General features: G+C 41.8%; 1 long non-coding RNA gene across 1 annotated transcript in view; it reads left to right on the top strand.

Moving 5' to 3' along the window:
- Positions 1-1,310: 1,310 nt before the first annotated feature.
- Positions 1,311-27,489, top strand: part of LOC127588959 (uncharacterized) — a 46,327-nt gene continuing 20,148 nt past the window's right edge. Inside the window, exons 1-3 of the long non-coding RNA XR_007959238.1 lie at positions 1,311-1,664; positions 10,794-10,968; positions 21,767-21,814. This is a non-coding gene — a long non-coding RNA (uncharacterized LOC127588959). The remainder of the gene's footprint in view (positions 1,665-10,793; positions 10,969-21,766; positions 21,815-27,489) is intronic.

Here is a 27,489-nt window from a genome sequence, read left to right as displayed (position 1 = left end):
GGCATTCACGACAAAACCTTGAACAGTGGGTTTTTTTCTTGAATCGTCCCCATGTATTGAGCCGTATATCGTCTTATCTGACGACGCATGTACTGTAATATATTTCTGATTTTCGCTTGCTTTTTGCTGCCAGTTTCACAGTGTCGATCTGTCATGATTTATTTCCTCGTCCGCTTTTGTCTTCCTCCTTTGGTTGTGTCCACTTGTTGTCATCCGGGTCCCTTGTGTCAACCAATCAGCTCGCTCAACCCTTCGTGTCTTGTCTCGTCCAGGTGTTCCTCGTTGTCTCATCAGTTAGCTTGAATTCAGTTTCCTGGGTTCTGTCGAAATTCAGTTTCCTGGGTTCTGTCGATCTTGTTGTGTTAGTGCGATGTTTCGTTTCTGTTGCAGTTGTGTTTTGTTGCCCGTAGTGGTGTTTTAGTTTCTCATGTTTTGTTGTTCGTTTGAATTTTGATCTTTTCAAGGCTTTGTTAATGCGCGCCCATTTAGTTTTTCCAGTGTTTTGTTAATACATTTTGTTCAGTCCACCCTGCTTCCTGCCGGCTCTACCAACACGCTCTATGACAGTATCAGTGTTCAGGTGAGGGTGTTTACACTTGACCACGTGAGCCACAATAAAAGGCAATATTCAAGATAAAAAAAATACATTTACATCCTTTAGTGTGCACATTTTCAGTTGTCTGACTTGGTTGTGGACATTCAAATGAATAAGCACTGAGCAGGTCAAAACTGAGTTTAGGGTACAGTGAAGTTATGCTTGGCTGTGTTGTGCTTTTACGAGCCAAACAAAATTATTAGAGATGTTTAAATGACAGCGTCAAAGAAAACCTTCGCGCTGGCCGCGACCACTTTTCCCTGTTGTTCCTGCCACAAGTGTTGCACTTTGCAACTTGCCGCTGTGTTACCTACCGACACCCCCCCTTCCCTTGACACAGACTCAAGTGTTGTGCAATGGCCTCCCGGTGACTACACGCTTGCCACTTCCCAGTAGCCACCAGAGAAAACCTGCAGTTTTTTTCCTGGGTTTCCTGGGAAGTTGAACATCTCCTGTCAGAGCCCAAATCCACAGCGTCACCTTACTTCCGATAATCTCATGCAAGTACCTCTTCCATAGGGAAGGAGGCAATGGAATCACAATGATCGGGATCCATGAGAGAGATGAGGCAAGGAGAGATCTTTGCTTGTGTTCAAATGACTTCATGGGATGTGAAATATAATCTGCACGCAGACCGAAGAATGGAGCTGTTCTTGTGTCAGTGTGCTGAACACTCTTACCCTACGGCCCTGTCCTCAACTCAACAACAACAACCGCTGTCTCCTTAGGTCTCTCGCTCCCTCCCTTTTCTCCACCACTCACTTGCCCTCTCCCACCCTTTCAAGTGCCGTTTTGGTACACTTTCACTCCTCTACCTTCTCTCACTCCTCCGTCTCTGTCCCTCCCTTTCTCTCTGTTGTACCCCCCCTACCCCACCCTTCGTCTTGTCTTCCTTGTTTTGCTCACACTCTGATAGCGTGTCCCTGCCATGTGTTTGACTATTGCCTCTCTCTGGCCTCCGCAGTGTGCGCTCAACTTTGGAGAGGAAGGCGCCGTCGGGATGGCCTCGGCATCCCCTCCTTTTTTGGGGGGAATGGGGGTTCTGCACGACCTGACTCCAGCTCACTTGGTAAGGCAAACGTTTTTCTTGACTCTCGGCAGCAAGTTGTGCACTGCTTGTGTGATGTTGTTCACTTGCCTCTGCGTGTCAGTGGGTGATGTTGCCGCTGTGACGCAGCTCTTTAAAAAAAAATCCCGATGGTACTGTTGGTAAAAGCTTTTGAGGGCGCACGGGAGCGTGTTGGCACGGCTTCGTGCGTTTGAGAGTGGGGGGAACACATGGTGGCTGCACTGTTTTGACAGGCCGTCCTAGAACAATCGCACTCGCTGACCCCTCCGAATGATTGCGCACGAGGATAAAATGACTCTCGCCCCCCGCCCCCACCTCGTCACTCACGCACGCACTCACTCACCCTCCTTTCTGTGTGTTCATTCCCCTTCTACTCTCTACCACCTCTATGTATTGAGAATATTTTTGCTCTTTAGAACCAAGGAGGTCTGCACTGTGGATCCGATCTAATTGAGCAAAGACATCTGCTTGTGTTTGGTGCTGTGGCTCCATCTGTCATCAAAACTGTCGGGCGCACATCCCCTTGTCCGTTGGACCTGAACTGAAACCACAACGTGCACCACCCGCATTTTGCTGCGTTTAAAACCCCAACTAATTCCCTCCCACATGCAATTTGAGTTTAGCCTTGTTCACTTTTTCAGAGCTATTTTTAAACCGGATGTCGCCATCTAGTGGTTGTCGTTGCTACTGCAGGTTTTGGTGTCATTGGGTTCATAATGAAACTCCGTGCTCCTTGCTTGGGCCGCTCATGCATTTTTTATGAATTGGGTTTTAAAGGAACCGTTTTGTTTTTGTTTGATCCACCAACTGATCGAGTTTATCTGGATATTTTATTGCGTTTTATTTGACCTCAACGTTTAATACAGATTTGCTTGATATTGATTTTTCACTTTGAGATATGTAGACTGGGATAGGCTCCAGCACCCCCGCGACCCTAGTGGGGATTAAGCGTTTCGGAAAATGGATGGATAGATGGATGGATATGTAGGCTATTCATTGATGCGGAAAGTGGATGTTTGTACAGATTAAATGGGTTCAATTTACTAAAATTATCGATGGGTTCTGTGATTTGATTAGGCCGTTTCAAAGCAAATGTGGGTGGATATGAGATTTTTTTGACATTTAAGAATTTTCTCAATTGAATGTGATTTAAAAAAAACTTGCTTGACTTGGATGCAGCGAGCTAAATGTACAGCATCAGTTTGATGTCGACAGATCTAGAATGATCAGATAAGGTATGAAAAGCTGAGTTACAGTCATGCCTTTTAGGCGACCTTACTTTGGGAAATTTCAGAGATCGTTGTATTCCATTAGAAATATATACAATGTATACCCCTGTGTGTGTGTTTTTTTTAAGAATCTACTTCATAGTACGATGTGAAAAGGTTTCAAATCCTACCTGTTCTGGATGATTTTGAGTAAACAGTAATGTACTTGTCATTGTGTGGCGTATCAGTGGTATTTTCCGAAGTGATCAGTAGGTGGTGCCAGAGATCTTTCACTGGGTGTTCAGAAAACAACAAAAAGGGGGGGGGGTGCAATCACCATGGCAACTTGATTTTATACAACTACAAACACGCCTTTCTGAAACCTGTTCTTATTCGAGCGCCCCCATTGGGGTAAGGCTTTAAAAGCTTTGTTTTGGGGAAAAATAAGTTCTTGCATCCATTTGTGGCTCAAAATTCTGCACTGAGAACACAATACCGTACATGTTACAATTACATAATCGTTGCAATAATAATAATAATTATACCATTTGATACCTTTTCACAACTCAACTACTGTACTATAGCACATTAGGTTGTGCGTGATTGGGAGTCAATATAAAGCCGCCTGTTCCCTTTTTAATTTTTTTTTAATTTACAGGTACGTTGTTGTCTAGCGATGTTAGCCATCGGCTCGCATTGTTTGCATGTTATTCTATCTCTTTGCTCTTTGTTAAATGGCACCTTGAAAATTCTCATACAAGTTGTCAAACATATTTAATGTTTGGACCCCCCACCCCACCAAAAATCATTTTGGATGGAAGAAGTCTAATTTTATGGTGGCTCTCATGAAGCCTGACATTTAGAAAGCTGAATTTGTCACAGCTCTAACTCCATAAATCTGAAATTTAAAGCTTGCTGCTTGCTTGCTGGCTTATCACACACGCATCACCAATCTACTACACACGTTTTTTTTGTTCAAGTACTGACATTTCTCCGGGAGAGGGAGTTGCAAATCCTGAATAACCGAAGTGAAGAGTATGGTGGCACTTCTCTTGTTCCTTGACTTGGAGGATTGGAGCTCTTTATTTTTTTGTGGGTCTGTGCATCCTGCTGAGACTGCGGGAGATCATTGTCGACGGGCAGAACTGGTCCTTGGAAAAAGATTTAAAAAAAATGCCGCTCATGCGTAGCGAGAGAAAAAGCACCCTCTTGGCACAACATCAAGTGTATTTTAACCTGCTGTTCCCAGGGAGGGCGTTAGTGGGTGGTGGATGCTAAATTCACAGACCGTGAAAGAAAATAAAATACAGCATGAGCATTAACGGGATCTTGTTTCACTTGGGGGGGGGGGGGGGGGGGGGGGGGTCACAGAGGTGGGAATCAGTATTCTCACTTTCTACAAAGTACGTGAATATTGTTCTGGACATGTGTCAATTGTCGTTATTTTAAACATTTCACTTGAGTGATTGTTATTTCACTGTTTAACGTTTTTTAAAATCCCTTTTAGAAGTTTATTGGTCAATCTACTTGTCATAGGATTAACAATGAACAATTCAAAGAGTGAGCAGAATGACAGTAGTTGTGACGTGAATTAGTTAGGATTGAAAAAACATACATTGATGCATGCAATTTAAAGTTTTTTTTTTTCTTGGCTGAAGGAGTTTTTTTCCAGTGAAAGTTCATCTAATTCCCTTTAAGGATAAAAAATAATTCTGTTGGCTCGCAGTAAATAAGTAGGAATGTCATGAGTCATTGAAACATTTAAACGCGATAAAATCTGCAGCAATGTAAAAAAATAAAAGGATCGGTATCACATTTTTTATCATAAAAGGGCGGTAACAGCCAAATATATTTTATATTGTCTATTTTTCTTCATGTTTAGTTCAGGCACTGACAGAACAAAGACCAGATAAAAATGGAGTGAAAAAGTCAAAATGATTACCGGCAGCTCATTTTCAAATTTGTTTTTGTAAAGTTGCAAAAAGTGACTGTAACAAGGACCAAATTCAGATGCTAAAATCAAATCACATTTTGGTTCTAAAATGACTCATTCATTTTGTTAAAAAAGATTAAAAAAAAATTGAATAGAAATTGGGAACTAAAAATCGAAAATCAAATTGGGGCTTGAGTGAATGGTTACCTCTCTAGGAATAGCTACCTAATTAACCAACTTAAGTTTTACACATCTGTAATTTTCACCATATAGGCTTGCTAACTTGGTTTGACAATTTTACCACATCTCACTCCTAAATGTAGACTTTAATTCATGGTAATTAGAGGTGGCACACCTCTCATTTAGATCACTTGAAGCTGTACTAAAAATTTTCCTAACAAAAAAAACGACGCAGAATGTGGCTCAGCATTCTCAATTCACCTGACCGGTGTGTGCCGGCCATTGTAAAATTCCATAAACAAACACTACTTGAAATGTTGCAGTTTTGTTTGAAACGTGACTCATGCTCGCGCTGCACCGATCTGGAGTAAATTTTCCACTTGCCTTTATTTATTTTTTAGTGTCACTTGACACATATGATTGACGCAATAGCTTCCCAACTCAGATCCTCGAGCTGCTCTACAGTAAAACAAACATCCTTTTTGGAATTACAATTGAATTGAATTGCGGTGATGTGCCATTGTTGCCGTCTTCACTTGAGTATTTATCATGACGCTCAGTCGGTTGGAGATTTTACGCACTGATGCTTGGGAGATTTCTACATTGGGATGAGAAGGACATACCCAGCCACAAATATTCTGCTTTCCTGGAAAAAAAGAGACCAAAAGACAAGCACAACTGCTATCATTCTTTTTATTGAACTATTTTCCATCTTCGTCCTGTTAGACAGGAATCTGCCCCAAATTTTTGTGACTTGCGCTTCTCCGCCAGGATTTTATCCACGAATACCAAAGGGATTTGTCAATGGGGAGCGCTCTCCGTGTACTGTATGTAATGCACATATTAATGAATTGGATTAATGGCTTCTCAAATGGAACATCTTAGCCATCCCAGGCATGTGTCTGACTCGCCATCAATTCCAGCAGTCCTGGCACACGCGCACACACACACACACACACACACACACACACACACACACACACAAAAGAGAGAGCGAACTGCAGACGGGAAGCAAATTATAGGCAACACTACAAAAAAAGTTTATCCGAGCTTATGTTTTCTTCTTTTTTTTTCAAGGTACACAAGATGGTTGCTAGTTTAATCAATATTTGGTTAAAAGATGCCACTGGCAAAGGCTTTAAGTTTTTGTCCGTTGTTTCCTACTGTCTTTGGAAGTCTTGATTGGAATGCACTATGGTCATGTTCATGGTTCTTTTTTCTTTTTTAATGAAATCTACTAAATAATTACATTGTTGATAATTGTATTATTTAATGAGTGGCTGGGTGCCACATGTAGCGCCCGCATGGGAAAGATTGTTGATGTAACTCAACTGGATTTCTCGATTTAAAACCGCTGTGTACAAAGTGCTGCACTTGGAGCAGAATTAATTCATACAACAACAAGACAGTAGAAAGCCCCAAAATGGTAAAACTAAAAATCAAGTCTCATGTTGAGTCAAAAGCCAAAGACTACAAATGAGTTTTAACAAGAGTTGTAAAGATGGACAGATAGGGGGCTTGCTTAACGTTCAGCAGGAGATCATTCCCAAGAGAGGGACCAACAACGGAAAAGGCTGGATCCCCTCTGGACCTCCGCTTTGTTCTCGATACCTCTAATAGTGTCTGGTCTGCAGACCTGAGGCAGGTGTGTAGGGGCGGAGGAGCTCAGAGAAGTCAGGTGGGATGGGGTCATTTCAAGATTTGAAAGCAAATGATAGGATCTTGGAAAAAAAATCTGCAAGGTTCATTTTCAGTGGCCTGATTGTTTGAAAAAAAGTCCTTCCAGCACGCAGCAATGTCTACAAATGTTTTTTCTTTCTTCTTTTTTTCAGGTTTAATATTAACCCTTTCATGCACCAATAATGACAACCTGTAACCTGATCACATAAGCCATGGTGTCAAACTCAAGGGCCCACCAGATCATTTTATGTGGCCCGTGAAAGCAAATCATGTCAATTGCTAAAATCTGTGCCAAAATGTCAAACTGTCATGTGTCATAAATAACATTGAGATTTAGCAATAATATTGTTGAACAATCTATGATAATTGACCTGATTTCAAATTTGTTGTGTACAAGTAATAATTTTGTGGTTCCACTGTCATAACGGCCCTCCGAGGCAAGACGCAACTCCAAATTGGCCCGCGACTAAAATTAATTTGACACCCCTGACATAACCCACTGTAGTAACTGCTGTCCCTGAAAGGGTTAAAAATGTTTTTTCGAGACTTGATGAAAGAAGTACATGTGTCATGTCGGAAACTCTCATAATGGCACAAAGTGGGGAAGCACCTAAGCTTTTGACATGCAAGGCGGACTTTTACAATGGACACAATTGACAAGAATGATAAAGTCTGGAAATGAAAATCAATGGGCAACACAACAAATGAATATCTTGACAGGTATTAAAACAACTTTAGGAAAGACGTACTTTTCGGTCAATCTTTAGAAAATAAATCTTTGCTTTACTTTGTTCATATTTTGTATGAATATGACATAATGCACATGGATATCAATTCTAAAACTGCATTGTTGTATCAACTAATTGTCCTTTTTTTTTTTTAATAATAAGAACAATCCAGAAATTTGGCCGTGACGGTCATGCGCAAACCATTGCCTTTTACTTCCAGCCTCGGTTTTTCTGTGATGACAAATGAATCAAAGCGCACGATATGATGGGATGAGAGCTGCTCCTCTCAGCGGCGTCCGTTTGGTCAAAGAGATTTCCCATCTTCACTCGCTGGGCATGTTGACACACCATTTATTTTAATCACTTTGTACTTCAGCAGAAGCCAAATTTTAGAAGGAACAATTCATTCCAAAGGTTATTTTTTGTTTTTGTTTTTTTTGCTTTTGAAGCATGACCTCACATTTCAACACATTGGAAGTGGCGGGGCTCTTACAGAATATGTTTTGCTATACCTCCAATATTGTTTACGTAATATCCGAAGTTCTTTCACAAAAAATGAACTGAGAGTCCAGGCCGCCAGGTCGAGCCGCGCAAAGTATGTTTTGAGTTGGTTTTACTCCATGACATAAAACAAAACTAAATCCAATCCAAATATTATGGAAAATGTCACAGAAAACCCAGATCAGGAGTCGTGGGTCAGCGCGGTGTCGAGTGCAATAGTTGTTGCAGCTTCTGTCAGCGCATTGACTCTGTCAGCAAAATGGCGGGGGTTGGAAGATGGGGGAATGGTAGGCCTCGATCTATTGTAGGAAGAGCCACTCTTGACCCTTGCCGATGATTGGGGTGAGCGCAAGTGGGCGGTAGAGACTTAAATTCTCCAAATTAAAAGATGCACTTTTGTTCTTTGCAAATATTTGCCATATGCGTTCTTCTACATCACAGGTGTCAAACTCAAGGCCCGGGGGCCAGATCTGGCACGCCACATTAATTTAAGTGGCCCACAAACGCAAATTAAACTTCCATGATGCTTGTTAAAAAATCTAACAAAATGTAAAATTCTCATACTGTATGTAATAAATAAGCAACATATTGTAAGTGTTTTCTTGTTACCAAACCACTCATTACAGTAACTTAAACATTTCTTTTAAATTTATTATTTTTTTTAGAACGCATGACTGTCCGTGTTTTATGTTATGTGTTATGTTTATGATTTTACTTTATGTTAACTGTTTTGTTAAGCGCTTTGTTACAGCTGCCGCTGTTGTGAAAGTGCTATATAAATCAGCACGTATTGTATTGTATTGTATAATAGTTGAATAAACCGTTATTACTGACTTTGACAAGATTTCATAACGGCCCTCCAGGGGAACCAGTAACTAAAATGCTGTCCACTACAAAACGAGTTTGACACCCCTGTTCTAAATTTAGGATGGAAAGTGCAAAATTAATGACCCGGTGGGGGCATCACAAAATGATTTCCTCCGCTATTGGGATATAAAAAATAAGCCTGGCAGCTTTGTTTTGTATCCAATGAATTTTAATTAATTAATGAATTAAATCTTCAACAATGTTGGAGACGGTGTTGGAGTTGTGTTGTTTTTAAAAACCGTGCCAAATAGCTCTGCCATGAAGGTCTTCTTCTTTGAAGTGGGGTAGGATGGTTCTTGTCCTTCTGCGGATGGCCTTGTCTGCGCTCGACCTTGCAAGAACAATGACAAAATTGCGATATGTCAAAGCCATAAATTCCTATGGAATCTGTGTATTCATTTCCTCCCCTCCCTACACACACAAACATGCACACAAACTTGTTAAATCTTGTCCTGCCTCGCCTAATCTAAGTCCGGCACTTCTCTCTCCACCCAGTTTAGCCAGATTGCTTTTGGTGCTCCGTTGCGTAATACCAAACTGCCCGAGTGCGTCACAAGCACCCTTTTCTCCACATGCATGTATGTGTGCATGAGCTTAAACAAACGGAGCACGCCGCGTTACACTGGCCCCCTTTGTGGCCCATTCAACTGTTAGTAACCTGTTTAATTATATCTGTCAATCAAGCAAGTCCATTCAAGTGGGTGTACAGTGTGTGTGTGTCGATGACTTGCGCAACCACATGGCTTTTTCTTTCTAATTAACTGCCTGATCAGTTTAATATTCTTGCATGATGCTGTCGTCCGTGTCGTTATTGTATCACTAGCGTTGTGCCAAGTTGCACGAAGCTTATTTGTTCTCTTCTGACAACCAGATATTATACTTTGCTTGTGCTCTGGACAAACATGTAACACACATTTTGACCTTTTTGGGATATATATTTTTTTAATGGTGCGTGTGTGAAATTAATTATGATTATCCATTCTAGTCATCCCATTCGACTAGTTACTCATACAATGTGGCCCCTTTTTTAATGAATAGATAGCGTTATAAATGTGTTTCTGTTTTAAATATACTTAAATAATAAATAAATAACACATCAAGCCGGTCGCGCCGTTACAAATGGCATGTTGAAAAGGAATCCCCTTGTGGTTGTTTGTCGTAAATGGGGAATGCATGTGAGCAGCAGTGGAATAAGTTGTTTGGGTTTATCAGGTCATCATCGCAAAGCTGGCGACTCCAAAACAAACCAAAAACAAACAAAAAAAATGGCGGTAGAAATCCATCCGGCTCCTCTCGTCCTTCCTTTCCGAAGTTTTCTCACACAACACCGTAATTGCAAGATTAAAATACAAAGAGCCGTCAATATGATAGATAATGTAACAATTAAGCAATTATACATTGTTGGGTTCTCATTAAAAAAAAAAAAAATCACGAGATGCCTCATGGAGCGGCAGGCTTGTAACCGCTGTCCCTCAAAGGGTTGAGGATGAACATTTGATGCATTTGTTTTCCTGATGGACTTGGGGGGGGGGGGGGTTGATTTCTATTTAAAAATATATTTTTAATGGAAAAAAAACTATGAATAAAAATAGATGAATATTGTAAAATGCTTGCGAACATTTCATAAGAGCATTTTTGATATTTAGCTCATTTTGTGGATGCGGTTTGTTTCTTATTCATCCTCCGTTAATTTCTTTTGTTTTTCTGCATTTTATGACCCATCTTGATTATTAATTTCACCCTTACAGTAGTCTTTGGGGGCCTTTTTCGACCAAGTTGCATGTCATGTCACGGTAGTTAGTCTGAGGCTATGAAACTGTCTTTTTCTATTCTGTCTTTGTGGTTTGGTTGCCTTTTTGTTAATTTATTCAAAGGGGGCTTATTCTTCATCATTTGGCTCACTGTTGCTGGGAGTCTGATTGAGAGAGGGTCTTTCTCTGACTCAAAACTATTTCCAGTCATGGATTCACTCCTGTCATGTTTTTTTTTCTTTTTTCAACCACTTTCCCTTCTTCTCTGTTTCAATACACAGCCTCGCAGAGATTGCGGCCTATGTGCTTTCGATTTTCCCAAGTTGCTCCTGCCAAGCAAGTCTGAAGTCTGAGCATGAGTTTAGGACGAAGAGAAGGATAGTAGCAATCATGGGAACACCTACTTGTATCTCTGTGTGATCTCATCCAACGTCAGTCTTGGAAGCATTTATGTGGGTGAGTACCTCCTTGCCAGTTAGTTTTGTTCAAAAAAAAAAAAAGGCTCTGCAATAACCGATATTATCGCAGGACCGCATTAACATTACGTGAGAACGTTTTAGTTTTTGAATGGGATCGTCATTAGGGCGACACACACACAAGAATGATGTTGTTTCTCAGCTAAAATGTAATTTGTCCTGGTGTGAGGAAGCAAATACCCGTAGCAATATTTTAAATTCTGAGTTAGTTATATTGTATTTACACATGAATATAAGTTGTGCTTTTTCACACTTAAAGAAAATATTTAATTTCAGCCACAGAGTCTGATGATTATTTCCAAAACTGGTGGCTTGAGATTGAAATGAAACAAATTAGCATTCAAACTGCGCGTACAAATAGTGTTTTTTTTTTTTTTAAATAAGTTAGCAAGGAAAACCCCACTAGGTGCTAAAACTTTCCCCTAAGCAGTCGTGGTGGTTTCACACCTGGAACCAATGTTGCAGCCGCCGCGCGTGCATCCACAGTCAGCAGTCAATTTAATGAGGAGCATTTAATGATTAATAATTATACTGTCAATCATTTTCAGACTAAAACTTGATGTCCGACACGCTGAATGGAGGAAATGTCCACCTCTCGCTAATTCGTGTCTACTGATCAATGCGAAGGGCGAGCAGTTTGACGCACATTTCTGAAATAATGAGTCTGCTCAATTTACATTAAATTGTGTCATTATTAATAATTATTGATATTCATCTGTGTGAAGATGCTGATCATGTTCATGATTTAACAAGGCAGGAAACATGAATGTCAAGAGTCAAAAGTTTTAATGTAAGGCGTACATCATCATCATCATCCATCCATTTTCTGACCCGCTTATCCTCACGGGGGGATGCTGGAGCTTATCCCAGCTGTCTCCAGGCGGTAGGCGGGGGACATCCTGAACATTTGCCAGCCAATCGCAGATCACATATAGACCATCAACCATCCACGCTCACAGTCACACCGAGGGGCAATTTAGAGTGTTCAATCAGCCTGCCAAGCATGTTTTGGGAATGTGGGAGGAAACCGGAGTACCCAGAAAAAACCCACCCAGGCATTGGGAGAACATGCAAACCCCACACAGGGAGGCCGGAGCCGGGATCGAACCCACAACCTCTGCACTGTGAGGTCGACACGCTAACCATTCGCCCGCCGGGCTATTGGTCGTTTGATATTTTCTGTTCTTGCTAATCTGTTGTGAACCAGTAACAGTTGATTGTCTCGCAAATCATTCTTGTTGTCCATCTTTGAGTAAAAGTAACCCCCATTCCAGCCAGACGCTTGTTAAAACCAACACCAAAGGATCATCATCATATGAAAGCATATTCAACAAGATTTTGTTTCACCAAAGATGAGATCCTTGAGTCAGGTCCAATACATCGAGATCTCGTTTCCCGTGTGCATACAACACTGACCCCGCACCTGAACGCCAGCACGGCAGGGATTTCGTCATTATCCAACGTAATAATATCCAACGCATTATCGGCCCGCTCGGGATGTTGTTGTCCACGCCGCCCGATCAAAGACTTCTCAGGTCACCCCTGGCGTTCATTCTGCTTTGTAGAGTAATAGACACCTGTGGTACAAACAACAATGTCAACTCACCTACCCTCTTGGTTGGGTCGTTGAAGAGGCTGTCCCGTCCTCACTACTTCAGCTTCCTTTTCCCCTATTTTTATTTTTTTGGGGTGTCCACGACTGCTGCTCTCATCGGTGGCCCACTTCAAACGTCACTGCCCCGCAGATGGACATATTTCGCGCCACCCCACACAAACGCGTGCAGAGACAGAAGCTGTTGAATAGAGCAGCTGCCGGGTCCCCTTTTGTAAAGAAAACAAATGGCTGATTTCATCAAAGACCAGTTTCAATAAGAGAAAAAGGGCGTCGAGATTAGTTTAAAAAAAAAAAAAAGAAAAGCCATGTTCCGGGTAGGAAGACCAACTGAAAAAAGTGATTGTTTGGGCTTGTTGTCGCTGCCATGGTTGCTCGCTAACCTCAAGTTACCCAGCTACATGCAAATGATTTTATTGTGATGAGTGCACTGGATTCTTTTGGTGGGGGAAACGTAAGCGTGGAGCCACAAGCTCTTTTGCACGCGTCTGTCTGCGTATGTAATGATGTCAGGGAAGTGTTGATTTAAATGGATCCGAAAGAACATCTGTCATTGGAACATTCATTTTATACGCCGGTTTCTCCTCTCATCCCCCGTTTTACAGCCGACCAACCCCCCATTGCCCCGTGCCTGTAAACATCAAAGTAATGAGCTGTAAGCAGCCCATAAAGCCCACTGCATTTCTTGGCAGCTTTTTTTTTTCTTTTCATTGTGTTAATTGTGACCCTTGCCACTCACCTTTTCACCTTCTCACCCTCGACTTCCCTCCTCCTCGCGGTCCTCACGTCTTGGCGCTGTAAACCCACCAAGTTCTGAGGATTTATTCCCTTCAAATCACTTCCTCTTTGTCCCCTTCATACTAAGGCTCCCCTAAACCACACGGGCTCCATCGTTTTTATAGCTCCAAGCGCCTTTTGACGGTCACATCTCAGGATCTCGGTGCCGTCGCACACGACTGGTCTTGTGGAGCACTTCTTAAACTTGAACTTTTGACCTATAAAAGCAACACGCGTGCGGATAGGATTCAACACCACGTTTGGAGGTGACACTTGGCTGGCTGTTCAACGACCTTGACGTTGATGTACGTCGGACTCATTAACACCTGCGGAACGATCGCTCCTCGCGAGTCCATTCTGTTTATTTTGTACTGTGCATTGTCATCTCACAATTCTGTCTTTTGGAAACGTGATGACTCATTTTGACACCACCGGGACGGGGGGGGGGGGGCTTATCATCGCGTCATTGCTTTAACAAGACAAACGCATGATTGATACAATTTGCAAATAAAACAAGGCAGTCACGTATTAACCCAACACTCATAAATCGTGTCAGTCTCCCCCTGCTCCGTTGTGAAGTAACATCTGCCTTTTCCGAACGACAGCGACTCCTTTTGAATTCAGATTTATCGACGTGGTGAGCAGAAGCCTGTGCTGTCGACACATGATGTCAGAGAGCACTAACGTAATCATAAACAGCTGAGCATTAATATCTACAAAAGCTTCCGCCGGACTTTATGACCGCGACAGACAATGACTCAATTCTGAGTTATTCGGGGCCAAAAGCAGCTGGCATCGGGTGATACCACGCTCGCTTAGCCCTTCGTCATCTTCATGATCTCTTTTTTTTTTAATGCTCTTTATTTTTCACTTCACCTGTCTGCCGGTCACGTGCGTATCCATTTTTTCAGCGATCAAACATTCGTCTTAAGTCAGCCCGCTTGCGCACAAACTTCCTAAGCCACACCTCGGTGCGTCACTGGTGTGTGCTTTCACGGCTCAATGACTAAGAGAGAAACAAATGATGCTCTGAAATTTAATCGTCCCGCCATTTGTGCCCCCTTTAGAAATGCCACTCGTGCTCTGTAATGGGACACAAATCAGCCGAAAGACCAATCGGGTGAGTGCGGTGACTTCATATGCCGTGTACCATTTTTAGGAATGCAACAGCTTGGATCACACTGTCGCTCGGGACTCAACATGCCAGAGGAAGAAAAACAAACAAACAAAAAAAAACTCGTCACGACATTTACTATGAACTACAAACTGTAGGACACGGTTACAAACTTTACAAAACAATCCCTGAAGGAAATACCAAGCAATGGTCCATAAAAGCTTAAGGCACATCTTTTTCGCCTGGCTTAAAAAAGCATATTTAGATCATTCATCCATTTTCCGATCCGCTTATCCTCACAAGGGTCGCGAGGGGTGCTGGAGGCTATCCCAGCCGTCTTCGGGCTTTAAGCGAGGGACACCCTGAACCAGTTGCCAGCCAATCGCAGGGCACACACAGACTAACAACCATCTGCACTCACACTCACACCGAGGGACAATTTTGAGTGCTCAATCAGCCTATCATGCATGTTTTTGGAATGTGGGAGGAAACCGGAGTACCCGGAGAAAACCCACGCAGGAACATACAAACTCCACACAGGGAGGCCGGAGCCCGGATCGAACCCAAAACCTGTCTGCACTGTGAGGTCAAATTGCTAACCACTGGCCCACTGGGCCGCACATTTTTATATATTGATTTGAATTTATTTTTGTGTGTATGTGTGAGTGTGTGAACGTCCATGTACGCGTCTGTGTACGTGTGTCTTTATGTGTGTGTGTGTGTGTGTGTGTGTGTGTGTGTGTGTATATATGTTGTATATAGTGTGTATGTTTTATTTTTTATTGGTACAGCACTTTGAGTTGCATTGTCATGTATGAAAAGTGCTATATAGAAAAAAAATGAAGGATTTCCCTCCATCAATGACATGCATGACTATATCCAAGTGGAACTTCTGCCTAGCGACAACTGACGTGATCCCATTGACATGAGCGCTTGTTCTCGAATTAAAATAAATAACATATATCCAGCTCCGGCGGCCTCCCTGTGTGGAGTTTGCATGTTCTCCCCGGGCCTGCGTGGGTTTTCTCCGGGTGCTCCGGTTTCCTCCCACATTCCAAAAACATGTGTGGCAGGCTGATTGAACACTCTAAATTGTCCCTAGGTGTGAGTGTGAGCGTGGATGGTTGTTCGTCTCTGTGTGCCCTGTGATTGGCTGGCAACCAATTGAGGGTGTCCCCCGCCGACTGCCCGAAGACAGCTGGGATAGGCTCCAGCACCCCCTGCGACCCTAGTGAGGATCAAGCGGTTTGGAAGATGAATGAATGAAAAACATACGTATATACTGGAAATATCCATTATTTTGACCCCCCCCCCCCCCGGCCCCACACATTTTTTTTCGATCTTCACAATGTGTGAATGGGTGATGGGTGAACAGCTTCCATGTTAAGACACGCAGGGATATCACCAGTTTTCAGATCACAGCGATGCGTTAGGATGGTGACTCACTGAAGAATTACAACAGATCCATCCGCTTGTCCCCGCCAAGACTCGTCATATATTGAAAATAGTACGCAAATTGGACGTAATTTGAATTGTATGTTTTTTTTTTCTTCATTCAAGGAAGGCAGTTACCCGCATAATTGTTTAGGGGGCGAATCCACAGTTCATGCAAAGAATGACTCCTCCAGCCAGTTTTAGTACAGTATCTAAAAATAGGCTTATTTTGTGTTCATGTCATGTTAAACCAAAAAGAAAAAAGAAAAAGAGTGTCACTATGTCATCGCAAACACCCACAGAAATGCAATCCAACTCAAGCTCGCTCCAAAAACATGGCTGGCAAGCCACCAATATACTGCCTGCTTCGCTAATCAAGTTGCGCTTTATTAATCTGAACGCCAAGCGTACATCATACAAGGAGACGCCACGTGGAAGAGAATACATATTTTTTCTGTTCCACGTGACTTTTACTATGGCAGCACTCCTGCGGCGTGATGCAAGAACAGCATCTTCCGCACGTCCTGCATCCAAGCGAGAGCAGATCTGAAGTGACGTCGCATGCTGCCGTCTTTAAACACTCCCGTTGTCTTGCTCTCCCTCTTGCTCTCGTTGATTCTTTTTTCTTTTTGGGTCTCTCTCCCTATGCGCCTATTCTTTCTCACGCACTCTGTTCATCTCCCACTGTGCATTACTCGCTCCCTGATGATGTCTGGCAGCCCTGTGCTCGAGGTTAAATGTTCTCCCTGTACGGTTGGACGGCGTCTGGATGAGTTGGCCGCGCATTTACATGACTCGGATGTTTCAATCTTTTCCAAGGACGTCCCGGACCCCCACTCCGTGTGTTACCTTTTTTTTTTCTCTCTCGATGTTTAAGGGAAAACAGAGGCATTCATCCATTGTGGATTTGGACAGAAATCTTTGATGTCAGACCTAACTGGATTAAGTGTAACGGGACATTTTGTTTATGACCGACTTTACCTTGCCATATTCCCTCACCCTGCGGCAACAGAACTGCTTTTCGATGTTGACTTTGTCCCTTCTGATAATGGCTGAATGTTTTTGTTGTTTTGTTTTTTAGGTGGCAGCATCTTGACTTAAACGCCGTGCTATTTCTGTGAGCACACGCGTGCCAACTTCCTGCCATGAATGTCGTGTGATGCCCGAGTGGTTGTGTTTATTTTTATTTTTTTCACGGAGCAGATTTAAGAAGAGTGAAGTCATGCCTTTTTGTTCAGGTTGCAGCCGCTTCTATCAATTGCTTCGAAGAAATTAGTAGCTCTGAACAAAAAAGGACTTCCTCAGCATCCCCAGATACCACGCCTGGGAACCTTTCCTGGCGAGAGTCAAGAATATGAAATAGGAATGCTCGATGATGAAGTCATTTCCTCTATTGAGGTTTTTTCCCCCCCCATTTTTTGGGGGGAGGTTACGAAAGGGTTAACTGGCTGTGAAATCTTGATCGCCAACTCCCAGGATTGTATCTCCTGTAACTCAAATCAGGGCCATCTGCACTGGGCGTATGCCTGCCTCCCCCCTGTCCTACTGCACTCAAAGGCTCACTGTGCTGTGGTTTGCCCAGCTCCGTCACGTGACTTCTCTGAAAGTGCCCCCTCCCTCCTCCTCCTTCTTTATTTCCAGTAAACCGTTTGAAAGGAGGGGGGTGACTCAGAGTAAAACCAGCTTCCTTTTAACCACAGCTTGTTAAAGAATTTGTCAACGTGGACTCAGGGGTACATTTGTGTGTGTGTGTGAGGGAGTGATAGGTCTTCTCATTTTCTTTTCCTTTTTGTGTGTTTTTTTTTAAGTGGGGCGGACAATTAGATTGCGTCAGGAGTCGCTTCATCACGCCACTTCCTTCGCCAGAGAGAGCGGGCGCAGGCTAGTCAGGAGTTAATGAGATGAACTTTTGTCATCTTCGTATCAGGGTGGGAGAGGGGGATCGGGGGCACGCAACTGCCGCCGAGACGTGTGTCCTCTGTATGAAGGACTTTCATTGAAGGGGAACAAAAAATAAAATAAAATCAAAGCACAGAGAGGGCGAGGAAAATGCGTGTGTTCGCGTTGACTCGCGTATAGGCTATGCAAAGATTTTTCCTTGTCTGACGCTTACGTTTTCCACATGGATTCGAGTGTCTTGTTACTGGTTACTCGTTACCAGCCTTGCGACTGAATCTAGGCTATCAACATTATTTTTCCACAAAGAGTCTGGAATCGATCATAAACTCGCTCTGGAATGCAATTCAAAAGACAAACAACCCTGCCTTATTTGTTGAATCTTGTGAATGATGATGATGATAATGATGGTGAACTGCCACTTTTTTATTAATTAAAGAAAACTTTTCATTGTCAACTCTTTGTGGTCGCCACCGTTTCGGGTTCATAAAATTCTGATTCCTCCCGAAGGATTTTGTTTTTATCAACTGTCATCACTTGGCAACATGCACGTTCAGACCATATTAAAAGAAATGTTCTCTCTCCTGCGACCTCACAAATTTAATATGGGACTTGCCCCCCCCCCCCCAACCCCCCACAGCGTCAAAAGTTAATATTGCCTCGTAGCTACAAAAAAAAAAAAGAGAAAATTGCATTGTAAAAAATGTGATGTCTGTTCACGTGATTAATTGTTGGATGACAGAAAGACGCTTGGAAAAAATGATGACTGACTGCGTCCACCACGTGTCTCCTCCTATGTTTGGCGACTGCGCCATTTTGCTGAGTGCATCATCTTATACCGAGCGTTGACCCCAAACCTCGATCATTTTAATGACGCTTGCACTCTCGACAAGATCTCGCCAGATGTGACTGCTCACCCGTAGGCTACTGGTTGATGGGGTGTCAGGGTGTGGGTGGGGGTTTTTTAGGCAGCCTTTGGCAAACTGCCTGGCTAAGATCATGATTTTTCTAAAAACCACCAACCACAGAGTCTGGATGTCTGAACCCCTGTCATCATAGAGAGAGACCTCCCCAGTTGAGAGAGAGAGACGAAAATATTCCTCTCCAGTAAATCACAATGACGCAAAGTTACCCACACATTCTCATTCACCTGTCGCCATACATTCATGCACTCGGTTTGAGTGAAAAAGTTGCACGCTGAATGCCAACCACGTGTGTGTCAGGAAACCAGTGACGGGTGCGCATGGTGTCACCACAAATCACAGATGGGTCGTTGCGGGGATCCGTGTACACTGCAGCACCGGCGCTCGTCAGGTCTTTTCGAGCCAGACGGTGTCCTCATTGGTTCAGCAGCAAACCACCCGTACGCATTCCTCCTTGTCCACCAGCTGAACAGCTCTCTCTCTCTCTCTCTCTCTCTTGCTGTCTTGTTCTCGCACTGACACACAAACATACACGCATACGCACACAGACACACTAGCACACAAGGTGATAGGCTGAAATTCAAATGACATGCTTGTCGAATGAGGACGCGCCTTGATTGGTTTACGAATTGAATTTCAGCCTCCTCTCACGTCCAATCGAATCCTGTGTCCATTTGCTTCCCCCTCCCTTCCCCTTCCCCTCCATAACCTTATTAGAGGACCTCCCATGGCTCTCAGATTTCCTGTCCACTGGGTTGCACCCTGCGTTGGATGTCATTAGCACTGTACTGGTTTTGTTGACCATATTAGGTCAGATCCTGGATAGCTAGCCTCCTCCCACTCCTTGTTTTCTTCTTTTTTTTTTTAATTAACATGATGCTTGGATGGCTGAGGCCTTCTTTTTGAAAGAAAACAAAATCAATTAGTTTTCCTTGTCCTTTATACACAGCGTATATAAAATATTATTTTCATCTCTAAAATATATATTTTTTCATCTCTTTCTAACGTTTTTGTCCATTGAAGTGGCGTTGCGTTGTGTAAAACAACAACCGTGTTTCTTTAGATTCAATAAGCTCAGGGCAAGCAACGCAAACTATTCAAAGTTCATTTTTGGAATATTCTAAATCAACAAGTCCAAAATTGGACATGGAAACTATGCAGAGAATAAGTGAAAATCCTCCACACAATTTACAATTAAATATAACGGAGCTCAAAATGTTTTATGGATATCTTACTCTCAGATAACAAAAAATGTTGATTACCATCAGAGTTAAATTTAGAAACTAAGGTCTGTAAAGTAGTCAGAATTAGTTTTTTTCAAATTCCTTAATAGTTTTTTTATAGTAGCAAAACCATATGTATTTAGTTTGAGGTGGATAATTTTAAATAAACCAGTTCCCACTGTATTATTAACTGCCTTCTTTAATTAGGACTTGATTGACACATTCAGAAAATCTGTTTCCGATATTCATGTTGCACTATCCATCTTTTAGTTTTAAAATAGTTTTAAAAAGAGTCAAAGAAAAATCAGCTCCAACAAAATCTTATTTCAGCATTTCTAGATAGAAGAATGACAATTTAAATTCAAAACATATCAAGATCAATTATCAATTATATTTACCTTTTCTGTTGACAAAATCACCCCCAACGCCTCAAAAAAAAAAAAAAAAAAAAAGAATGCTGGCAATTTCCTCTCTGTGCAAGCCCTCCTGTGTTCCCAGAACTAATATGAGTAAAATCCAGAAAGATTAAGGCTCCCCATTCCCAGAAAAGGTATATTGGGGGGAAAGATCTGTGTCATTGCTGTGAAAAGAGGCTTTGTGGGGCTGTCAGTCGGAATAGTGCATTTCATAGAAGAAGAATTTGTGAGTCAGTGTCATGACAAAAGTCTTTTGTCCGGTTTCTCCCCTGCAACCTTGCAATTAAACATTGGCACGCGGAGCTAACATAAATATATGTGATAAACACAATTAATCATTCTGGCACAATGACCAGTGACACAGTGACCAGATTGATTGCTCTAAAATTTGTAAAACACAAAATCAGTCATTAAAAAAAAACTGTTAAAGGTGATAATTGAGTTTGGGAACTATTGGGAGATTTTTAGTAATGGATTGATATCAATTCAGCACAAAAACTTGGCATTTTGTGTTTAAGTATTTGATTATTTCATTCACCTACTTGTTGGTTCATTTGTTTGGTGAAATTATTTCATTTTTCACTTTGGAGATTTAAATGGGCAAAATGTGAAAATTGATGAATGCCGCATTCTTAATTATTTAATCAATTTTTGTCTTCATTTTTAGGGTTCTAAACTATATCAAAATAAGCCACAAATGTTCGGGAGTTATTCAATGAAATATAAATCTTGAAAATTTGCATTGTTTACTCTTCAGATATTAATCTTTTCGCTGCTATGTCTTTTCTACATTTGGAGAGGAAACACTCTATCATTTCTAGTTGAAAATAGAAAGAAGCCGATGAACTTTTCCGTATAGTTTTCGTTTCATGATGATATGTGCAAGTTTTTAGAAATAAAATGCAATGATTTAATGTGACTTTCTAGCTTTAATCTTCAAAAAAGTGTACCCAGTCTAATTCTTGGCTTCAAACTCCACCTTTTGGTCTTTCGTTGTGGAGTTTCTAAATCATATCGACTGCTGATTTGACTGAACAAACGAAACTCAATATTTTCTTGAATTAATACCAATTTTGTGAAATGTTATCTTAAATGTGTGATTTATGAAACCAGTGGATCCCCCCCAAATATTTAAAAGCTTTCAATAAAATTAAAATGAGCATCTATTAATATTGCAAGTTTGCCGGCTGAGGGGGGGGGAATAGTTCTTTACGGATATGCTCCCCACAGCATAATTTATTTTAAAGGCACCAAAGATCGTATGAAAATATACCTGCACACTCTGATGAATTACATCATGTGATCACAAGCAACATCAATAAAACCTACTATTTTAATGACAAAAATAGAAAATACACTCACATTTTCCCTCTTTCTCCTCAGGAATTTGCCCTGCAAACTGAAGCCGCAACAGAAGTCGTTGTCCAGAAGGTCAGTAAAACCAAAATCCAATACTCTTTTGTTTTAATGAATTATTGCCCTCTTAACCGCCTTGATCACGCTCTCCAAATAATGTTTTCATAGTGTAGGTACTTTTTTATGCTGAAAATGTATTTTGTAAAAAGGAAGATAGACAAAATTGTGAGGAAAAAAGTGTCTTTAGCAAATTGAATGTGAAGCCTATTTAGCAGAGGGGACAGATGTGTGTGTTTTAAGTGCTGGGGTACAAAACAGGTATTTTTGGAGGTAAATATGTCTGTCATCTTGTCTTGTTTGTGCAATTAAATTGTGTGTATGCTTAACCACATCGAAAAAACAGCAGGGCGTTTTCTTCATTGTACTTTGCAATTGAACTTAAATATATTCATTTTAAGATTTAACCTTCTTATACTTGTCATCATTTGTATTGAACAAGCACATATTCCGTTTCACTTTGGTCTTGTGTCCATATTTCATCTTGTCTAGAGGTAGGAAGCGGTTAAATCATGAATCAGACTTGATCACTGCACCTCTTTCGAGTGGCGAGCTGTTGGAGGGGCGCCATTTTGTGCAGTCAGGGTAGAGAGGAAAGAGTCAGCCATTTTGTGCTCGTCACTGCAGCCGCCCCATTTTGTGCTTGCTCACTGCCCCCTGTTCAGACTCCCAAGCGCTTGAGAAACGTTGAGAGAAGAAATATATACAAGCTTACCCTTTAAAGAAAGTGCTGATAAAGAGGAATTGACTTCATAGATCTAATCCTGGATAATCCGTAAGGTATTTGCAGTATGTCTGATGACGGTCTCCACTGTGTATGTGGGTGGACTCATTGTTGAGAAAGAGTTCAAACGTTGAGCATATTTGCCTGTTTGGCCTCCTTCCTTATCATAGGCAGATTACATTTGTCCTGAGTACAGGGGAAAGTGGGGGAGAGAGGGGTGAACCCCATCAAGAAGAGCTGATGTAGAGGAACATTGTGGGAGGTGATGGAGAAAGAGAAATGATGGGGCAAGGAGGAGAGAAGGAGGGCTTGTCCTGGACGTCCCAACATGTTTACACATACGAGACCAGATAACACCCAGTGGCCCCTCTGCCCGAGGTGTGTCCCTATATGTCTCATGGAAAGAAAGACTTCACCCCGTCTCTCCGACATGTTCGGTGGGGACCCAATCTTACCAGTAGCTGCTTGTGTTAATTTTCCTCACACTCTGGTTTTGAGTCTGATGCAACAAGTCACTATTATAAGCAAGAATATCAAGCTTGCGAAGGAAGCTGGTTACTTTGTACCTCATGGGTCTTTTATTATTGTTCATTTTATTTTGTTCACCTTTGATGTTAATGTGTGTGTGTGTGTGTGTGTGAGTGTATACATCACTGCTTCAGGTGTGTTCTCAGGAGTCTCCAAGGAGACTTTTTTGTTGTTGTTGTTATTCTGCATTTGCGGCATCATTTCGTGAAGTGTGAATGGGTGGTGTAATGGAAATACACTTTTTTTTGTGTCCTTGAGATGTGTTATGGGTGTGAGCTGTGGTGGAGGTGAATCTGATATGACTCTGAGAAACGTAATACTACATGGAACGTTTGTCGCCGTGTGGCATATTTTTTATGCAGTTTCCCTTGTGCCAGTGGTATTGAATAGCTGTATCAACATGACAACCTTATTGTCACTTCAACAAAATATGGATGTAATACTTCACTATTACATTTTCTGTGTGTGTGCGTGTGTGTGTGTGCGTGTGTGTGTGTGTGTGTGTGTGTGTGTGCCCGCACGCGTGCATGCGCTCGCAAATGACTCGTATGAATTCTGTGATTTTTTTTTTAACCATTTTCCGTAAAGCACATCAGCAAAACCATGACATCATCAGTCGCCAGCAGACTCACATTGACGCTGTTGCCGAAGATGATCAGACCACCAGTTGATTTTGATGAATTGCATGAAGACTCATTGACGATTGTGTGAGTCAAATTCGGTGTCTGCTTCTGTCACTAAAACCTTTGTTTTAAAGAAGCATGCATTTGAATAAGGTCACCAGTGCACTGCACTGACCTTTTCCTTGCTGAAAAAGGAAAGCACCTCTTCATTTGAAGCACCTAACTTGGGTCTAATTTTATTTTTATTTTTTTAAAGGCTCTCACAATGAACCCCAAAAGACAGTTTATCGTTGAACCAAATATCAAAGTATTTTTGGGACACTCTCTCTGTTATAGTGCCATTCTAAGTTGACAAAGTGACTTCCAGTGAAAAGTATGAACAGGAAAAAATCATTCATTTGGGTTCACATCGCGTTTAATGCTAATGTTAACCCCATCAGAGATTCTTGTACTTGAAAAAAAGTTGACTGTCAATATGTAATTGCTTCACTCACTGATGTAGCGGAGATGTACAGAATTGTCTCATCTGCGTAAAATTAAACCTTTGCCCTTAGTACCGACCTACATTATTCATATAGATGGAGAATAAAATGGGGTCCAACACCGACACTTGTGGGACACCTGTTTTTTAATTCCAGCAAGGATAAAGTACAATTATCCAATGCCACTCACTGAGTTATACCACCCGTAGAGGGACTGCGGGTACTACAGTGGACAGCTTATCATGTTATCAGGATACAGGGTGCACAAAAGGGTTAAAGCAGTTTCGCGCACGACTACTAAAACCTATGCTTTGCAGTCTTTGCAGTAGCAGGTGACATTTCACGGTGTCAAATGCTTCAGATAAATTAAGAAATAAAGCAGCACAACTCTTCTCTGTATACAAATCTTGTAACCACAAACATTTTTTACAAAGACAGCCATTCTGGAAAGTGGGCAATCATTTGTTTTTAGACTCAAGGGTCCAAACCTTTTAGAAGAGGGAGGACAAATTCACATTTCCATGATTTTAGAAGAGACCCACAGACTGATATTTGAAAATGTAGGAGAAAGGGCCAGCAATCAAGTTGACTGCACTCTTAAGGAAATATGGCTTAATCAGTTTTGGACCAGCAGACTTTTTACAGTGCGATCCCAATAGGGATTTTTTAAATTTTCAGACACAAATATTGAAGTAATGGTTGATAATGACTTTTAATAGACCTATTGGCAACGTGAATTTTACACGACTGTCTAGAGTGCAACCAGCGCGAGAAAGGCAGAGGGAGATAAAAACAGCAGAGATAAGAGTTTAAAAAACAGGGGGGAAAATGGTTGGTGGAAATTCTGATCGGTTGGTAACTTTCTAGAGTCACCAGCCACAGTGGCATTTCGAACCCTGAACATGTTTGTGACAATGATTATGCGACATGGTGCGGATTTCAATCTGAATTACTCCCACACTTGCTCTTTTTTTTGGATGCGTTTTTCTTTTCGCTCTGTCAACCGCACGCGCCAAATTGATTTTTAAATTGATTTACAATGCACTTGAAAACACAAACGTCTGAATTGTGCCATCCAATCCAATAAAATGGCTTGCCAACGAACAGTTTAAAAGTGCTTTCAGGCAACTGCTGTCATATTTTTGGGAATGTATGTATTTGAAATGCCGTGACACAAGTGTACTGATGATGGCAAGCCAAAGACAAAAATTGCTTACGACCCTGGAATCAGAAATCGAAAAAACTGCTTTCAACTATTTTCTGTCCAGGCTCCTCAGTCCAAAAACCTTACTTTTACAGGAGTAGTTTTTTTCTCAACTCTCGCATACATCCATCCATTTTCTAACCCGCTTATCATCACGAGGGTTGCGGGAGTGCTGGAGCCTATCCCAGCCTTCATCGGGCAGTAGTTAAGGTACACCCTAAACTGGTTGCCAGCCAATCGCAGGACAGACATAGAGGAACAACGATTCACAATAACACAGGGACAGTTAAGAATGTTCCATTCACCTGCCGTGCATGTTTTTGTAATCTGGGTGGAAACCGGCGTACCCGGACAAAACCCACGTAGGCACGGGCAAAACATGCAAAATTCTGCACAGCCAGTATCGAACCCTGTGCCTCTGAAGCCGACACGCTAACCAGTCGACCACTGTGCTGCTCTCTTGTGTACATGTGTTAAAAAATGTGTTACTTGTCTATTTTTGTCCATATGTTTCCTGACCCTTAGTAAATATACTTTAAGATTGTGAAAAGTCATTTTCTGACACATAATATTCATTCATTCATTCATTCATTCATTCATTCATTCATTCATTCATTCATTCATTCATTTTCCGAACCGCTTTATCCTCACTAGGGTCACGGGGGGTGCTGGAGCCTATCCCAGCTGGCTTTGGGCAGTAGGTGGGGGACACCCTGAACCGGTTGCCAGCCAATCGCAGGGCACCCACAGACGAACAACCATCCATGCTCACACTCACACCTAGGGACAATTTAGAGTGTTCAATCAACCTGCCATGCATGTTTTTGGAATGTGGGAGGAAGCCGGAGTACCTGGAGAAAACCCACGCATGCCTGGGGAAAACTACACACAGGAAGGCCGGAGCTGGAATCGAACCCGGTACATCTGCACTGTGAAGTTGACGTGCTAACCACTCGACTACCGGGCTGCCCACAAAATATCTTATATTCCAAATATATGAAAGAGGTTTCACGACATTCTGAATTGGTTACTTTTGGAATACATTGTGTCTGCTGTATACTTATTGTATACTTAAATATTTTCAAACAATGAATTAAATCAGAATGAACCAAGTCTAAAGAGTGCTTTAAAAGAAAAACAAATAGTCGGGATACCCTGACAGCAAAAGTAGTGTGTGTGTGTGTGTGTGTGTGTGTGTGTGTGTATTTATTTATTTGGGGAAATTCAAATACTGCATTGGCTATTTGAATGCGTCTGTCGTGTGACTGACAGTCGGCTTCCACCGTGTTTTCACTATTGCCTGACAGCGCAAATGTTATGGTTCCAATCTGGGTTTAATTCTTGGCTCTGGCCTTGATGTTAACTCTGGCTTTTTTCTGTTTGGAGTTTGCATGCTGGTACTCCAAAATCCTTCTTGCCACCCCAGTCCCCCCCCCCCCCCAAAAAAAAGATTTTATGGTGTTATTGAGTCAGTTGTGCCTACGTGTGATGACGGATCAATGTGGTTTGTTGGCAATCACCAAATATTTTTGGGGGTGAAAGTCCCGAGCGAGACTACTAATGTAAAGGTTGTCTACAAAGCTGTGTACTGATGTTACCAAATAATAAATGGCAGTCGTCCAAATATCACTGAATAGTCTGATATTCTTTCTGTAAAAATGGAACTGTAGATGTTTAACGGAGCAAAGTTGTAATTGGACTGGTTGATTCCTGTTCACAGAAGATTATTGATTTGCGGCCTTTTACTTTCACATCATTCAAATTAAGTATGCTAAGTTTGCTGCCTTTTTTTCTAGAGACAAGAATTACTCATATAATTTAATGTTTTGGCGAAAGAAATCTCAACAGATGCTTTAAGCACATACGCACAGAGCAACAGTGATAGAATAAATCATGAATCAATTAATAAAACAAACATAGCGCAGAGATGAACGACACCACATCGCACATTATTTACACGACCATCGCATCACAGCATGATGGAAGTTGATATTCCACTGGGTTTTTGTGCTCCTGGAGTTATTTTTATCAAATTATAGTGTCGGTGATCATACTACCCTGAAGTTTGTTTGGAAGTTTGCTGCGCATGACCTTTTGCAGCTTCTCCTCTTCATTTGCTATCGTCAATAAAT

The sequence above is a fragment of the Hippocampus zosterae genome, chromosome 16 (genome assembly GCF_025434085.1).
Source record: "Hippocampus zosterae strain Florida chromosome 16, ASM2543408v3, whole genome shotgun sequence".
NCBI lineage: Eukaryota > Metazoa > Chordata > Actinopteri > Syngnathiformes > Syngnathidae > Hippocampus > Hippocampus zosterae.
The sequence above is the reverse complement of the archived record's forward strand: the minus strand, read 5'-3'. Positions and strand labels throughout refer to the sequence as shown.